Consider the following 18,892-nt stretch of genomic DNA (forward strand, 5'->3'; position numbering starts at 1 on the left):
TTGTTTGTTTGTTTTCTTGTGAACTTCTTTGTACCCCAAGATATTCTTGGCCTGGACAATTTTTGCATTGTTTTGACTTCTTTTCCTCTGCTTCATTGTGTGCTTGCTCATGTTAGAGATGCTAAATTCAAGGCTGACATTAATTCTCATCCTTTCACCCTCCACTGGAGAAGTGAGAGCTGACAGATGGGAGTGAGGATCAGGTAGAATCAAACTTTATAGACATAATATTCAAAAAGCGACCTTTCGTAGTAACCAGCTCTTAAACATTCAAAAGTTTCAGAGAAAACACTTCAGTGATAAATGACTCTTCCTGCATGGAAACTGAGGTATAACAGTCTCTTATAACATTTTCTTAAGATCTGTTCTCTTAAGCAGTTTTACAATGATGCTGAAATTTTAATTTGATTTAAATGAATTTTTAGTCACTTAATTTGATTTTTACAAAATAAAATCCCCAAAATTATTTATGAGTTTACTTCTAATGCTCTTAAAACTAAAAATACTAATGTTCTTACAGCTAAAAACTAGAATCTCTTCCAGTCTCTCATTCTTGGGAAATAATTCAAAGAGGTTCCTGGGGTAGAATGAAATAATGAAATAAGTAAGAGAAAGTATGATGTATATGTATGAAAAAATTAAGCATAAGAATTTTTTCTCTGATGATTTTTGAGGTTATGCTGATAAAAATTTTAGGCAAACATAAATTATTTGAAATTATTGCTCTTCACTTATTTTGATAGTTTGAATCATGTGGCATATGTATTTTTCCTTACATCTAATGTAATGTGTATAATCTGTTTTTAATGGATAGTGACCTAGAGTTTAATTGGAGTCATAAAGTCTGCATTTGTAATTCACTTGTAATCATATTGCCTGGAAAAAAAAACCAATTGCTTAGAATCTGTATCAATATATTAATGAGTAGTATCAATGGATTTTTAACTTAATTTTAACTTTTTATGAAAAATTCCTTTGAAGGATAGAAAGATAAAATTTAGAGTACCTTACATGGCTAGAATCTTTTTGTCAGCCATTTCAATATTGTCAAAATAAGTTTCTTTGGAAGAAAATAGAGTCAAGTAGAGTGATAAAGGAAAAACTGCAAGAGAATATGATGTCTTCAGAAAAAAATAAAGAATAGAGAAATGCTATGTGTATTAATCTGTTAACCATACTACAAGCTATCTTATCACATGTTTCCAAAAGTGCCAAAGTACCAAAATGAAAAGAGGAGAGCATATGAATGCTGTCATAACTGTAAGAGAGAAAATTATTCATGGAACAATGAAGTTGAAAATGTCAAAAGTTGAATGTCAAGGTTAATATTCATCTATTTGTGTAATATTACATCAATTCTGAAGTTAGAACTGCTCAAATTATTAGCAAGTTCTTATTCAGATAATGTTCAGAGCAACAGAAGTATGTACCCTGAACACAAAGGCCACATTTCATGTCAATGCTTTTTCATAAAACAATTGGGAGGTATTCTAATTCTGTTTCAGTATTCATCAAGGGGAGTACAATAGCATACACAAATGCAATTTATTGAGTTGCATGCAATGCCGCAGATATGGAAAGACGGGTTAGGTTAAAATTTCTGTTCTGCCACTTACTAGCTGACCTAGGTCAAGTTTCTTAACCTTCCCTCACTCAGTTTTCTTAACTAAGAATAGGAAACAATCATACATAGTGCATAGTGTTCTGAGAATTTAAAGAGGTAATGTACATAAAGTACTTCATACAGTACTTGACAGCCAGTAGAAATCATAAATTACTATTCTCATAATCATTACTATTACTGTTATGACTTTTACTTGCAAGCCTTCACTACCCTTTGATGTTAGGAAAGATAGATATATTTGGTGAAAAAGGACCAGCTGGCCAAGAAACTATAGAAATACTCATATTTTAAAAAATCACTAAAATTTATCTGGTTTCTGCAAGATTTTAAGATGTTCTTTTTTGGCTGATGTATACCCACCACTACCTTGCCAAGTATAAAAGAATCCAGTGCCATTAATTTAAACCAAAATAAAGACAAATTACATTGTTCACACATCCCCATTATAATTTATCTTTAATAAACTAGGGTATAGTCAGGGCTATTTGAGAGAATAAATTTGAACATATTCTCTGTGCTCTGTTGGAGGAAAATACAGAAACAGTGAGGATCAGTTGCCTTGTTTCTTACCAGATTCTTGAGTTTAGAGACACTGCTAGGATACAGGGTGGCTCTCACCCTGCAAACCCAGAGAATAGGGATATGAACACACTTTAGGAGGACTTTTGTGAACTGCAAGCTAAGGAGGAGTTGATTAACTATGTCTCAGGGAATATAAAACAGGAACTTAAGGAGAATATGAAATATGACCACTTTTTAAAACATAGTTTTATGTTTTTCAAAAACTTCTGAGCACTCTATGAAAGCTCCTGAGTGCAGGAGCCTTACTAAGGGCTTCTGTAGTTGTTCTGCATTGCTAGGGGTGGGAGAGCACTATGGAGAGGGAGGGAGAGAGGAGGGGGAGGAGATGTGCTCAATCACCAAACCAAAGATATCAAAACTCAAAGTAATCATCATAAGGAAGCCAACTGAAAACCTACGGGGTTAGAGAAGGACATATCTTTATTTCTCAATTCATGATAAGAAGGAAGGCTCCAGACCTGACACTGGAACCATTGTCTAAGGTGGGACTGGTGCTGGGGTCCTGGCTCATGGCCAGTAGTGATCAGGTCCACTGTTGGAAGGCTCTGTCTCAGAGAGGCCCAGATCCAGTCCTAAATGATCAAAACATTACTCTGGGGCCTCCCTGGTGGCGCAGTGGTTGAGAGTCCGCCTGCCGATGCAGGGGATACGGGTTCGTGCCCCGGTCTGGGAGGATCCCATATGCCACGGAGCGGCTGGGCCCGTGAGCCATGGCCGCTGAGCCTGTGCGTCCGGAGCCTGTGTTCCGCAGCGGGAGAGGCCACAACAGTGAGAGGCCCGTGTACAGAAAAAAAAAAATAAATAAATAAAACAAAAAAAAACATTACTCTGGGAATCTGGACAAAGGAGCAGGTTGAACCAGTCAGGCAGCTGGTATCTGAGAATTCTGTCCTCCAGTTGGCAAACCCCAGGTATAATACTCGAGAGTGCAGAGGAGGGGTGGCAGGCAACTTACGACCTTCTGTATAGTGACTGAGTCAAAGTCACAGGAAGAATGCTAGAAGAGAGGCTTGGAACATGGGCCATAGCTGAGGATGAACTGGAGAGAGAGGCTGGGAATGTTCTGTTAGGAATACAAGCACACATGCCATCCACATAGAGACCAAGGGGAAATGGTATGACTAACCCAGTCAGTTTGGGTGGAGTGCGATGAGGGAAGCAAGGCCAGTGCTGAGTTTGTTTATTATTTCTTACCCAATTCAAGATTAATTTGGGAATTGGGACGAGGCTGGGTGGGAATTTAATCTACCCATATAGACCTCGAGTTAAACAATCTGGTCTTTAGCTCTTAGTGAGAGAATAACCTGGGAAACAGAATAACACTTACATGTATTAGTGCTGAAGTTCAATTAAAATAAGCACTTAGAAAATGTAAGCCAAGAATAGTCAGTACTGTTACACATTTACTGTCTGTTTACAACATAAGATAATTAATAGAGCCTTAAATGTTTTATTGTTATTAATATATACTATTTCATTGCTTTAGGGATTATGTTATTTTTTGCTGACAGTGAAATAATTTATAGAAAAAAGCTAAGCTGACTATTATAAGCTCTTTTATTGCAAGGCCATCATAGATTTTATGCCCTTTGAGCAGAGTTACCCTCTGACATTATTTTAGTTATCTTTTTGTCTGCCTTTGTATCTTATTGGTCATTACCAAAGTGAGCACATGGAAGGGAAGACCAACCATCCAGGAAATATGCACTATTTTCAATTTTCTTGTGACATAGATATGTAAATTTTACTGTTGTGTATGTCTGGAAATATGTTCAAGGTAAATCTTAAATGAGAGCTTAAAGATCATTGTAGAATGGTTTCGTGCTGAAGTTCAGCCAATATCAACATTCAGAATATAAGCTCTACAACTGTGAACAGTGACAGGGACACAGGTTCATAAGCTATGATGAGGAGAGTAGAATAGGGCTAGGCGTGGGATCAGAAAGCATTGAGACGAGAATCAGAAGTCTGTGGTCAAAGTAGCAAATGTTCCAGAGCTTGGCCTGAGCAATCCAGAGTGAGGGCTGGCTCTGTGAGATTTGGACAAATTACATAGGGCAGGCAGATAAGACCAGTTCAGGAGAGACATGTAGTCTAAAGTCTGAGGTCTGAGCAGATACCACCCTAGAGGGCATTTAAACAGTGGCAAAGCTAGGAATATTTTCTGATTTCAATGCAAAAGTCAAGAGCAGATACTCTTGGAACAACCCAGAGATTAGCGACAGTAGGAAGCCTAAGAGAGGAGATGGTTTATTGGAGCCCAGGGTTGGGTAGTGATGGCCTGTCCAGTGGGAGCTGGGTAATAGACACAGAGGAGAGGCAGGTGTGTCTGGCAAGAGAAATGGGGAGAAATGGCCTGGCTTCTCCCCACTGCCCCCATCTTCTAGTGGTGTCTCCCTTTTCTTGGCTGAGACCAGCCCTAAACCAGCCAATAGGTGAGCCTTGGAAATGCAGCCTGCAGGGGCCAGCCTCTGAGACACAGAGCAAATAAAGGAAAGGTGAAGACTGTATCTGTGGGCAAATAGGCCCAAGGCAGGCACTCACCTATTCATTCTTTCCTCATTTGCAGCTATAAAACCCCTAAGTAAAATTAAAGTAACCGATGGTTAGGCTCACTTAATCTGGAGAGAAGAAGACTGAGCAATCCAGAGTGAGGGCTGGCTCTGTGAGATGTGGACAGTCCCTCAGTAGTTTTATGTTTTTATGATAAACCACTGAATAAAAGGTATATGTGCTTGCTTCAAATATTTTATAATCTCTTTATTAAGTCAGTGAGTCTAACACCATTAAACATGAATTATCTAGAAGAAATGATTTAAATGAGTTATAAAAGAAAACAACTCTCTGTATAGTCTATATCTCTCCCATTGAGAGAAAAGGAGATTAAAGTCTTTGTAATTGACATTTCCCTTTGGTGAGTAATATTAAAAGGTTAGGCCATGTCCTCAAGATAGCTTCTGAATAAGTAATCAATCTGAAATTCAGAAACTTCTGTTTTTGTTCCCTGATTTCCCCCAGGGGATATAGACACATGCTTAAAGGGCTAATAGATGTTATTTTTGTTTGCCTTTAGTGAGCCTGAGAAGGAAGCCAGTTTGGAAATGAAGTTTATTAAATAAAATTTAATAGAAATTCTCAAACTGTAAAAAAAAGACCTTTTAAATATTTTTTTAAAACATAACCTGCAACATTTACATTATTTAAGAATTTTTTTGGAGTAATCTAAAAGTTTTATTGGGGAAGAAAAAGTCTATCTCACCAAAATAATAAGAAAACTAGTTTCTCTTAACATTTAATGGGTAAAAGCCTCCATTGCTTTTCATTAAAGCCAAAAAGACTGCATGGTGCTATGTCTCTGAGTATGACCTGGGATTTTACTAGGGATTGTATTACTAGTTCGGTACTAATAATAAGATGCTTATTGATGTTAAGTACACTCACTTTCAGTAAGAAAAAAAAAACTCCATTTACTTTTCTTTAGATCATTTCAATGATGCTTTTTCCCCTTGGATTAAAATTTGGAAAACTTATAAAGGGTTTTTTCTTTTCATATTTACAACTAGATATATCACTATATGTGATAAAACACATAAACTGAATTTTTCTGAAAGTCCTATATGGAGCTTGTATAAAGGAAATTATTCTCAAAAAAGATTTCTCAGATTATGTCTAGCATTTTAAGAGTATCAAAAATTATAAGTAAGTTCTCTTAAATATTTTCACAAATAGGACAAGCTATCCCATTTCAGAGCAAGGAAAAGAATAATTAACAATGGTACCTCAAATATTTAATATCATGGATTTCACTTCCACAGTATGTTATAGTATTCATTAAGTGTTTTAAATTTGACAATCAGTCTAAATGTTTCCCAAGTGTTCATCACTAGCCTGGTCTATAATTGGGGTGCTGGTCACTGGTGACCTTTTTCTATTAGGGGTTGGAAAGTCTAAGAGGTTACTGAGTGATGTTTTAAGGTGAAACATTATTATTCTACTCTCTCCATTCTAAAATTGCCATCATTTAAATTCCTTTTCAGACTAAGTGTTCCTCTGAATTCTTTCAACTATGATTTATTCTACTCACAGAGAGTTAATAAATTGGCTGAATCCCTCTCTCAGCTGTTCTCTCCATCTGTCCTGACACACGGACTACCTCTTTGAGTCTTATGATTTCTTATTATTGCAGCATGCATCATGCTGAGAAAAAGCTAGTGCGACTCCCTGGCAGGCTTAATTTGAGAAATAGTTTGGTGCCATCTATCTGTCACAGAAGACCCATTTAGTGCGGAGTTGAACTCTAAGTAGGTTTATTATACTCAGAATGTGTATAAATTTAGAAATAAGTAGAAAGAAACATGAGCTACAATGGATATGAATTTGATGCACTCCAATTATGTGTTTAATTATAGAAAGAGAAATTTGTATTTTTTGATTCTCATTTGCTTGCTTAAAGTTAAATCGATGTCTCTAATTCCTAATATCTGCTGTTTGTGGAATTCTAAATTTCCATCTGTTTGTACTGATGTATCCTTTTCAGCAGCAAAATGTGAGCAGTTTACTAACTGCCTTCTAGAGAAAAATATAACTTACATTACAGTTCATATGCCCAGTACCTCAACTGTTAAAGTGAAAATATCTTCTGAATCACATTGGGATTGTTTTGATGCCATGTTGTTGTGAGCTTGTCAAAATGCTTGTTATAGATGGCTTTAGCCACCTGCTTTTAGTGGTCTCTCTCGTTACATGACTTACAAGAAGAACATATACTTTGCTCAAACATTAATTCATTTGTCTTTAATTTTAGCAAATTGTTCTACTGAAGAAAAACCTCCTTGATTTCAAATCATTGGGATGTTCAGAATTCACAGAACACCTATGGTTCTCAAGTATCAAAACTGGAGTAGTTGAATAGTTCATTCTCAGGAGATACCTGGTTTGCTGACTGGTAGAGCCTATGATCAGGTTTTTCTTTTCATATATTACCTTGAGCCCTTTAGGCAGTGAATATTGTTAATTTCTTGAATAGAGCACTGAAGGAGAATTCTTTTACGTGGGAAGGGATCATAAATTGTTTTTTTAGAACATTCCACAGCTGGTGATCTCTGAAATCCGGAGTTATAATGTCCTGTCAGGTTCTCCCAAATCTATGATTTTTTTTTCTTTTTTCCTAGATGACTTCTAGTTATTATGAGATCCACCCACTTAAGTCAAGGGAGCAGGTATTTGTGAGAGTGTGTTTTATTTTCTTAATATTTTCATCCTGGAAAGAAAGAGGTTACTCATTGTGGCATCTGTCTAAGGTGCCACAAAGTACTATAATCCACAAACTGTAAGAGGAAAAAAAAAAAAAGAAAACAAGTAATGTTTTTCCCTGTCAGAGCCACTCCTAAGAGATAAGCAAAGAAGTCAATATCAGAACTTGTAAGGTTTTCTGTCAATGAAAACTTATCAAATTTTATAGTAAGAGGAAGACTAAAGAGGAGGAAAGAAAGGTCGGACAGAAGAGAGAATCTGTGTTGGACAGCTTTGCCTTGAGATAAGTAGAAGTCATAAAAATGGCTAATCTCTAGGAAACATAACTTACTTGGTAATTTGTGTTCCTGCCTTGTTTGTCTAAATGTTGCTAAATATTTCCTGCAATGTTGCTAAAATAATCAAACTAGACTGTTCCTTCTCCACAATTTTTTGTCTGTCCTAAAAGAATCTCCTCTAAAGTACTGTGTATATAAGTTCAAGTGTAGTTCTAAGGCATTCCTGTCCACCCTTGTATCCTTATGAGTGTTTTCAATATAGAACCTTTATTGATAAAGAAACTGATACTGCTCTGCAGAGGTGGTGATATTTTCTGAAAGGCCCATATGTTGTTATATATAAACTTTGTAATTTAAAGGCCACCTCTGTTCTATTCCCAGCAGTAATGTTTATTTGGTGGGTAGCCTTGTTCAAGTTTCTAAATCTGCTCTGGTTTGCTACTTAAAATGTTTTTCTGTCCCATCTTTACCAGATTCAATGAGGTTTAACTGTGTGATGAGCTTTTAAAAAGTACATTCTCCTTTTTAAAAAATCCCCCAATACACACATGCCCATCATGCACAGTTCAACATAACAAATTCTTATTTTTTTCGTGTGCTATGTTGAGCACTGTTCCAGAGTTAAAGATGCACAAATGAGGGAAACACTTCCCTACCCTGCTGAGCTCACGATCTAGCACTAAGCTTTCTTATTCTGTCATTCATTTACCCTAGAGGTTCCTTGGATGGGACCCTGAGGGCTGGTGAAAAACATACTGAAATTATATGCCTATAATTATGTGTGTATATCTTTCTAGGGATATAGTTCATGGGCTTTATGAGATTTTTAGAGTTTTTACCTCCAATTTTAATTCTTAATATTTTAAAAAACGCTAGTCTGATACAGAAAGTTTTGGATGAGGGAGCTACAAAAATATGTATAATTGACGGTTAGAGTTGGCTATCAGTCATAGACATAACCAAAAGACTTAATGCACTTCTTAGAAAGTCTCAGGTTATTTCCTTGAGGTAATTTTTTATTTGTATAGAAAGACCCTTTCATTTATAAAGATTCTCCTTTTTTTAGGTAAGGGATATAAGGAGAAGGGACAGGTAAATACCAAGCACTATGCTTCCAATTTTCATTACGATTTTTAAAATTTATTGAAAATATGAAAAAGTTTTCTGTGATTCTAGGCAAGTTAAAATGGCATTTCTTCAAGCAACAGAAATTAATACCAGTGTCTACTTTTCAAGTAGCTAGCTCTTTTCTTGTGCTATGAAACTTTCAAGTCTTTAGTTGGCAGGCGGCTTTATAGCTTTATGATGACATTGTTTTGCATGAAGATCAGACTTCATGAGAATGACAGGTCCAACTTTCCTCATATCTTGCTTCCACTTTGTTTCTCCTAGTTAAGGACTTACTTCCTTTGCACTACCCATTTTACTCTGCTGTATTTGTCTCCAAAGATTTTTGTTTCTTTATCTGTTGTTTATTGCAACATAAAAATGAAACAAACAAATGAACAGCAAAAACACATAAAAAGGCCTAATTTTTTTGCTATGCAGCGGGGATCATAGGGTCAAGTTAATCAACCATCTTGTTTCAGAAGTCATGCTTAGAGTTGGTTATGCTAACAAGGTTAGGAGGTAAATTGAGAAATTTCACATTCTAGGATAGAAGGGAAATAATAAGAAATTACAATCCTTAATGATGCTGAAAATGAATGTGTGATCATGTGAAAACAAACAGTTATTAAACCTGAAAGATGTTTATTTTGACTTTTAAATTAAAACTATAGACATGAAATCAGCATGTCATCAGAACTGTCCTAAGATCAAAAATCTATGGACTGGACGTTTGAGGAGCTGCAGAATCAGAAAAAATAGAAGCCAGGAAGTGTTCTTGAGTGCTAAATCATGGTAACCTTCAGATTCAGGGAAAAGGTTGGATGTGAACATTTTCTTCCCAAGTGTGGAACCATTGCTTAGGCCCTGGGGCATCCATTATGTGTGAGGAGAGGGCAGAATGGATTCATGCAATGATGAGACAGAATATTGAAAAGGTTACACTCCCTTTTTATAAGTCTATTAAAAGTTTATGGTCTTTCACAGAGTATATGCTGTAATAAAATTATTATGTTCTTTTGAATGGCAGGACAGTTGTAAGAATGATAAAAACCACTTCTATAACTTGCTACAGGTTTAATTTGGGACTCACAGGGTCATTTGTGGAATATTGGCCCACAATATCTTGTGAAAGAATGGAATTTGTTGCTTATGAAAAATGCTTTTAATTGATAACCAAAAGAAATTCCCCAAAGTTTCTAATTCCAGGGAGGATCTGATTTCCATCTTCATGTGCTTTTCGAAAAATGAATTCTTTTCATGTTCCTCTGAAAGAAGAGAGGGTTAAAATAGCTATGCTTCAGGCACTTTTAATGAAAATTTCTTATCTAAGATGTTTGTCATTTTGGACTAAGTCCAGCAGAAAGCATTTTTGGTGACTTCGTTTCATGACATATACACCAGAATGCTGTCATCATGGTACAGCAATCTGTCACCACTTCTTTTTCTGAAGTAGGCTTGCTCACATTCCCTGTTCCATTGCCTTGTGAATCCCATTTAATCACAAAGAAAAGTTTATTCCTAGCCAGAATTCTTGCACATACACTCACAGAGAAGTTCTTAAGTAATGAGTAGCTCCCCCATGAATAGAAGGCTTAGCAACAAAGAAAATATTTGACTTACAATGAGTTAATTTATAATATTGTGGCAAACACCCTAGCTTCCTCAGACCAAGGGGTTCTAGGCAATGGGTGAAGACAAAGAGCTACAGAGTGTGGAGACCAAAATCGTCATATAGGGGTACAGTAGAGCACAATGGAAACCACTCAGGATCCACAATTAGACAGGGACTCAAGGCCTCATCCTAACTTGGATGGGTTCACTTCTTTCATTCCCTAAATTTTTATTGAGCTTCAATTACATATGGCCATTGAGGATTCATTAATTATAATAATAAAAGACCTAGTTCCTATTATTTAGTTGCTTATAATATAGTAAGTTTGATAGACAAGTAAATGAGAAGTTTTAACCACTCTGGTAAATTCTATGAAAAGGAGGCACAAGGTACTATAGATGCCAAAAGAATAATGCATTACCCATCTTTTAGTAGACAAATGAGACTTTCAGGAGGAAGAAAAGTATTAACTGGGATGAAAAGGATGGGCAAGAGTTAGCCAAATGAAATGGGGGTTGCAGAGTAGGATCTTCTGAACAAAGGAGGCAACGTGTTCCAAGGCCAGGAGAGAAGAGACATCTTCTTGCAGTTAATATGAGGAACTGTGTGAGGTAATTCAACATGACCAAGGAAGAGACCAGGTCAGGAAGCACAGAGGAGTGACTGTAGGAATATTAACCAAAGATGTCTGTTTTAGGTAGACCATTCTTTCTGACTGGTTGGGGTGATGACAGAAGAAAGACGAGTTAAGAAGCTGGTGAAGTAGTTGAGATAAAAGATGATAAAATGAATTTCAATGGCAGTGAAGATGAAAAAAAGAATGACAGATTCCAAGATGTTTTTGGTGGTATAGTTGTCACAAGTAATCTTCATCTATGAAATGCCCTAACAGGGTTTTAAGAGATAGGATATTATATGTGAAAATGCTCAAATAAACTTTAAAAACACATCATGTTACTAAAGAGGGACTTTTTAGTTTGTGAGTATAATTGAAATAGGTTCGACCTAATGGTTGTAATCTATATGACATAAAAGATTCTCTTTCTTTTTTTAAATTTAATTTTCATTTTATATTATAGTTGATTTACAATGTTGTATTAGTTTCAGATGTACAACAAAATGATTCAGTTATACATATACATATATCCATTCTTTTTCAGATTCTTTCCCATATAGGTTATTACAGAATATTGAGTAGAGTTCCCTGTGCTGTGCATTAGATCCTCGTTGATTATCTATTTTACATATAGTAGTGAGTATATGTTAATCCCAAACTCCTAATTTATCCCTCCCCCCACTTTTCCCCTTTGGTAACCATAAATTTGTTTTTGAAGTCTGCGAGTCTGTTTCATAAGAGATGATTCTTAATGGGATTTGTGGGATATGTTAGAATCTTGTGAGCAAGTTATTAATTAGAAATAAACTTTCATCCTCAGGTGATTCTGTTCCTTATACAATCACTGTCCCACCCCCTCAGCAGTCTGTCCCCACCACAGATAACCTTAGAAATTATTACTCTAAGAACAACTTGAGGATGAGGGTTTTGTCTCATTCATCTGCATCATCTGTGTAACTACTTGTTCCTAGCACACTGCAGGTTTTCAAAAGAATTAATTGAATTAAGGAAATGTTTTAATCACCTTTGTATTGACTATTTTATTTAACCTTCCCATCCATGTTCCTATTCTGCATTACCCCAGGCAAAAGAACCCCTACCACTACTTCGGGGTACTGTTATTCCTATTGTACAAAATTTTAAAGTGACTTTTTCACCGTCCAGAGCCAAAATCTTTGGTTCTAAGCCAGTGCTCATTGAACTATGTCTCAGTATCCTTTAAAAAGTTCTATTATTCTTTACAAAGGGGGTCTTTTAATAATTTATGTAATCATGATTTTTAGAATAGAAATGAATTTACAATGATATTTGCTACTTTTTTTTTCTGGTTAACATCTTGTGTATAAAAGTGGTACATAGGGCTTCCCTGGTGGCGCAGTGGCTGAGAGTCCGCCTGCCGATGCAGGGGACACGGGTTCATGCCCTGGTCCAGGAAGATCCCACATGCCACGGAGCGGCTGGGTCCATGAGCCATGGCCGCTAAGCCTGTGTGTCCAGAGCCTGTGCTCCGCAACGGGAGAGGCCACAACAGTGAGAGGCCCGCATACCACACAAAAAAAAAAGGGGTACATGAACATTTACTTATATAATGTGCCAAGCGTATGGAATGTAGGTAGGTAGAAGGGGCAGTAATTACTAGATTAGCAGAGCACTTTATACCTGATTGAAAAATTGCATTGATCCAAAATCTTTATGTCATGTTCTAAGATTTTCAGAGAGATCAGTGCTAGGAGAGAAAAAAAGTAGAAACTCTTAATTTAAAAAGTGTATATTTTTACACTAATGATGAAAATTCTGAAAGAGAAATTAAGGAAACACTCCCATTTACCATTGCAATAAAAAGAATAAAATACCTAGGAATAAACCTACCTAGGGAGATGAAAGAACTCTATGCAGAAACTATAAGACACTGATGAAAGAAATTAAAGGTGATACAAACAGATGGAGAGATATGTACCATGTTCTTGGATTGGAAGAATCAACATTGTGAAAATGACTATACTACCCAAAGCAATCTACAGATTCAATGCAATCCCTGTCAAGTTTTTTACAGAACTAGAACAAAAAATCTTAAAATTTGTATAGAGACACAAAAGACCCCGAAGAGCCAAACCCTCTTTCACTGTTGGTGGGAATGTAAAATGATACAGCCACTATAGAGAACAGTACAGAGGTTCCCTAAAAATCTAAAAATAGAATTACCATATGACCCAGCAATCCCACTACTGGGCATATACCCAGAGAAAACCATAATTCAAAAAGACACATGCACCCCAATGTTCATTGCAGCACTATTTACAATAGCCAGGACATGGAAGCAACCTAAATGCCCATTGACAGACAAATGGATAAAGAAGATGTGGTACATGTATACAATGGAATATTACTCAGCCATAAAAAGAAAGGAAATTGGGCTTCCCTGGTGGCGCAGTGGTTGAGAGTCCACCTGCCGATGCAGGGGACACGAGTTCGTGCCCCGGTCTGGGAAGATCCCACATGCTGCAGAGAGGCTAGGCCTGTGAGCCATGGCCACTGAGCCTGTGCATCCGGAGCCTGTGCTCTGCAACGGGAGAGGCCACAATAGTGAGAGGTCCGCGTATTACAAAAAAAAAAAAAAGGAAGGAAATTGGGTCATTTGTAGAGACGTGGATGGATCTAGAGACTGTCATACAGAGTGAAGTAAGTCAGAAAGAGAAAAACAAATATCGTATATAACGCATATATGTGGAGCCTAGAAAAATGGTACATATGAACTGGTTTGCAGGGCAGAAATAGAGACACAGAGAACAAATATATGGACACCAAGGGGGGAAAGTGGTGTGTGTGTGTGTGTGTGTGATGAATTGGGAGATTGGGATTGACATGTATATGTTAATATATATATAATGGATGAGTAATAAGAACCTGCTGTATAAAAAAATAAATAAAATGTAATTCAAAAATTCAAAAAAAAGTGTATATTTTTAAATAAAATATTTTGGAATAGAAAAAATACTAAATTTTATGTTAAAATGCAATAGTATTCCTATAATGCAGTAAAGAATAGGTAAATCAGTTTTCCTTGGTAGAGTTTCTAATTCTGTAACTATGTTTCTTTATTCATTGTGGATTCTTATCCTGGGGCTACTCTACTCATTTACATTAACAAGAGGAGTATGATCTCCTCTGGTTAATGTCTCTAGGGTGAATTGTTATTGAGTCATGTGATTGATATAAGAGTGCTGAAGGTCTTTTTATACCCCTGCTCCTTTTGCTTCAGCTTTGTGACTGTAGGGCAGAGGTGCAAATGGCACATGGTCTTAACAGGCTGACTCAGCAATATTTGTGTTAGCTGTGTTGACTTTTCACTCAGAACGTTTTTCTAGCTCTTTTATAGCTTATTTTTGTCCTATAATGTATGACTGAGGCTAATATGGCCTTTTGCCATGGAAAGTCTTGCAATAAAATCTGTTGCTTCTCAGAGTTTTAGGTTAACATTTTTTCTTTAGAACCTTCCACATGCCATCATCATATCACACATTATGCTGAAATAATCCATTTTTAGCTCTATCTCTCTGACTCCACTGCTCTAATGTACCTTGAGAGCAGAAATTCCGCTTTACCTGCTGAGTGCATCTGTTTGGTATCTTTGTCGTAAACTAATTGATCGCAAGTCAACTTTGCCGCAAAAGATAAAATAAGTGGTTGACAGTTTGGTTGAGAATTTGGTTTCAATGCCAGTAACAGATAATATAAAATAGGTGGCTAGTAATTCACAACAGTCTTAGAGAGCATTAATTACTGATTCTTTAAGTAATTCAAATAAAACAACTTGTTCTCTAATTCTATCTTTACCAAATTTATTGCACAATATTTGAAGTTGGAAGCAAAAGAAGAATCAAGATCCTTCCATCTCCCTCCAACCCAAAATGGTTACCTGATTCATGATGATTATGTTTCCTAAAATGGTGAAATTTTGTTGTTGTTTGATAGTGGAGAATGAGATGTAGACAGAATTTTGGTATTTGACACAGAATCTGACTGAGATGATTTGGTGAAATATAAGTACTGGGTATGTAACGGAACATTTAAATGTAGTCCAGATGTGTACTACCAGTTATACATGTATTGATAAGAAATAGCAGCATCCCTTGTCTGTTTGTTTTATTTCCAGGGAAATCTGAAGAGACTTACAGCAGATTTTTTTTTTAAAATCATAAAGATATAAATCCACATGGTTCCCTCCTTTATTTCATTTAAGTCTTTGTTCAGATGTTATCTTCTCAAAGAAGGCTTGTTGAATATTTATTGTATGCTATGTACAGTGCTAGGCTCTGGTGAATGAAGATAAAATCTTTGTCCAGATGTTATCTTCTCAAAGAAGGCTTGTTGAATATTTATTGTATGCTATGTACAGTGCTAGGCTCTGGTGAATGAAGATACAATCTTTGTCCTCAAGACTTTGTCCCCACAATCTTGTGAGAAGTAAAACCAGTAAATGTTGAGTGTGATAAGTGGTCTAAATTTTAAGCTTATTGACGCACATAGAGAAAACTCAACTCAGTAATGTTAATTAGAGAAGGCTCCTTGGAGGGATTAATATCTAAAAAGAAACATGAAGGATACAGCAGGAATTATCCAAATGAAGAAAAGAAGGCAGAAGAAAGGGTTGTGCAAAAAACTCAGAGTTGGGCTTCCTGGTGGCACAGTGGTTAAGAATCCACCTGCCAATGCAGGGGACACAGATTCGAGCCCTGGTCCGGGAGATCCCACATGCCATGGAACAACTAAGCCCGTGAGCCACAACTACTGAGCCTGAACTCTAGAGCCTGTGAGCCACAACTCCTGAAGCCCGGGTGTCTAGAGCCCATGCTCTGCAACAGGAGAAGCCACTGCAATGAGAAGCCCGCAACGAAGAGTAGCCCCCGCTCACCGCAACTAGAGAAAGCCCACGTGCAACAACAAAGACCCAATGCAACCAAAAATAAATAAGTAAAATAAATTTTAAAAAAAAGAGAGAGAGCTAAAAAACTCAGAGTCAAGAGAAGGTTGGGAGAGCTGCAGATCTTTGGGGGTTACTCAATGGAGAAGGGTTAAGGAGAAATTGGGACTGGCAAACAGGGACCAGGTAAGGAAGGAAAACATGATGGAGCATGCACTCTATCCTAAAGGTGAAGGGAAGCCATTCAAAACTACTATATATACAATAAATAATATAAGGATATATTGTACAGCACAGGGAATATAGCCAATATTTTATAATAACTCTAAATGAAGTATAATCTATAAAAATTATGAATCACTATGTTGTACACCTGAAACTAATATCATATTGTAAATCAACTATACTTCAATTAAAAATAAAAAAAAACTTAACAAGCAGAACAACAGCATTATCTGATTTGAATTTCTGAAAGATCACTCTATATGCAAAGTGAGACTGGAGTACAGAAAAGGAAGATGGAAGTCAGGGGGATAAATCTGTAGTAACATAGGTTAGAACTGATGGTGGCCTGAGAATAGACATGGGCAAAAGATTTAAGAGACTTTTAGAAGCTAGCAATCAACATGACTAATAAATGATCAGATTTAAAGTGTAGGGTGGTAGGATTCAAGGATTACATAGCATATAGTAGTTGGTTAATAAATATATGTTAAATAAATGAATAAAATAAAGATTTATGACTTGGACACTGGGTGATTGATGGTGCAATTACTCAGCCTTTTCAACTAAAGAACCATAGAAAAATTTAACTTCCAAAGAACAGTAAAGAGAATTTGCATTTTCAAGATATGATTAAACTTTTTGATAGCATAAAGCTAATAAATTTGTGACCTAATATCTGAGAAAGCTGTAGAATAGAAGAGAAAAATAGAGAAAACTGAATTTAACTTCCTTGTTAAGCTATTGGAACATTATTAAATTAAGTTTTTAAATTACATTCAGTTCACATTATAATTACAATTTGCATTACTAGCTTTTAAAATTTCCTCTGGTCACTTAGTGCTGTGGTGTCTCCAAACAACATTAGTGCTTTCCAAATGTAACAAAGTATAGTACAATGTTTTGCACATTGCAAGTTCTCAAGAGAGGTGTGTTGAATTACCTGTTATACATTTGAAATTAGTTTCCTCTGGAATAAAGCAGCATATGAAACTTTTTCCATATAATTAAGACTCATTGCAAATTAAGTGACTTGCCCAAGGTCACTTGTCTTCCTAGTATCAGAGTCAAGGGTGCTTTGAGTTTTGTGCTCTTTCCATTGTTCCTGTAAGGAGTTCTGTGACTTATTCAAGAAACTCAGAGTTCTCCTCTCTTTTGACAAAGGCTGAATCTGATTAAGAGATACAAATCTGGTGTCCACTTTGATTATAATCCACAAATCTCTCTGTTCCTGTTCTTCAAAACCATAGCACATGATGATTTCTGTTCACGAAACATTTTTTTTTCTCCCAAGAAGTAGATATCATTGAAGACTGAGAGGAAATCATTTACTTTCTCTTGAATATTTTCTCTTTCATCTATACACATGAAGTATACTTAGGCAAATGACAAAACTTGCTTTGATTACTGTATAGGAGTTAGAACAGAGGTCTTAATCTTGGCTGCACATTAGAATTACCTGGGGAATTTTAAAATATCCTGATGCCCAGATCTCACTCCAGGCCAAGTAAATAAAAATCTCTGGGGTTGGGATTCAGGCATCAGCATTTTTAAAACTTCCAGATGATTTCAACATGCAACCAAAGTAGAGAACCCGTGAGTGAGAGCAATTTGATTAAAATGATAAACTCATACTTAATGTTTGTTTTTTTCCAACCACAAGGTGGCAGCATCACAATACAGTGCACACGCTGGCCCTTCTATTGAGTGGACTTTGAAATTTATATCCGTAATACTAATTAATAGCATTGTGAGGGTTCCTCCAGCTAGAGGCAGCATTGACTTTTTTCCCTGTTGTTCTCTGTTGCTTTGGTTGGTTAAGAAGACTTTTAAATGTACTTATTTCAACAGGTTAAATTACCATGAACTATATTATAAGCTATAGTTGGGTAGAAAAATGCAAAAAACATGGATTTTACATTCAGATAGATTTGGGTTTAAATGCTGTCTGTGCCACTTACTGATAGGTTGTTTCATTTCTTTGTACTTTAGTTGTATGCCTAGAAGAGGAGGGTTGTTATATGGACTAAATTAGATAATATATGAAAATCAACTTTGTATGTATGGTACTAAGATGTTGAAGACGTCGAGGATGAAAGCGATAAAGCTGTAATAGAGTCAGTTACACAAAGTCCAGAAAAACCCAGGATACAGTTGCTTTTCACATATGGTCTTTCTTTTCTGCGTGTGGGTCTCTTTTTTTCCTGTGTGTGTCCTATCTTTTGGTTTCCACTAGTGATTATACAGATAAACATGCTCTAGCTGCCTTCATTTTAGAGAAGAATCAAAGTCATTATTTTTTTTAATACATTATTAGCAGTGGAAGTACCTTCCACCTTTATAGCCAGATTTCTGTAAAGAATTAGACTTTGTTTACTCACAATTACTCTAGTTCATTTCTCAAACCTTGAAATTGCTTTCTCTAAGATCACCAGTGCCCTCCTAAGGCCCAGTCCAAAGAATATTGGCATCTTGTGCATCTTTGCCATTTGAATAGGCTGAAAATGTCCTCCTTTCTGATACATTCCCCCCTGATTACTGTGGTGACAACATTCCTATTCTCCAGTCACCATTGCTGTTTGAGTTGTTTTCTCCTCCCTTAGAATCGAGGATCCCAAGAGTCCTCTCCTATAGCCCTATTTTCTTTTTTCCATGGGAATTTTTGGTATCTTTG

General features: G+C 36.3%; 1 protein-coding gene across 4 annotated transcripts in view; it reads left to right on the forward strand.

The window, feature by feature from the left end:
- MAPK10 (mitogen-activated protein kinase 10) overlaps nt 1–18,892 on the forward strand; it is a gene marked incomplete at both ends in the record, with an annotated part of 162,255 nt that overhangs the window by 120,862 nt on the left and 22,501 nt on the right. The gene's annotated exons all lie outside the window — the stretch shown is intronic.

This window comes from Mesoplodon mirus (assembly GCF_964341445.2).
Source record: "Mesoplodon mirus genome assembly, chromosome: 2".
Taxonomy (NCBI): domain Eukaryota; kingdom Metazoa; phylum Chordata; class Mammalia; order Artiodactyla; family Ziphiidae; genus Mesoplodon; species Mesoplodon mirus.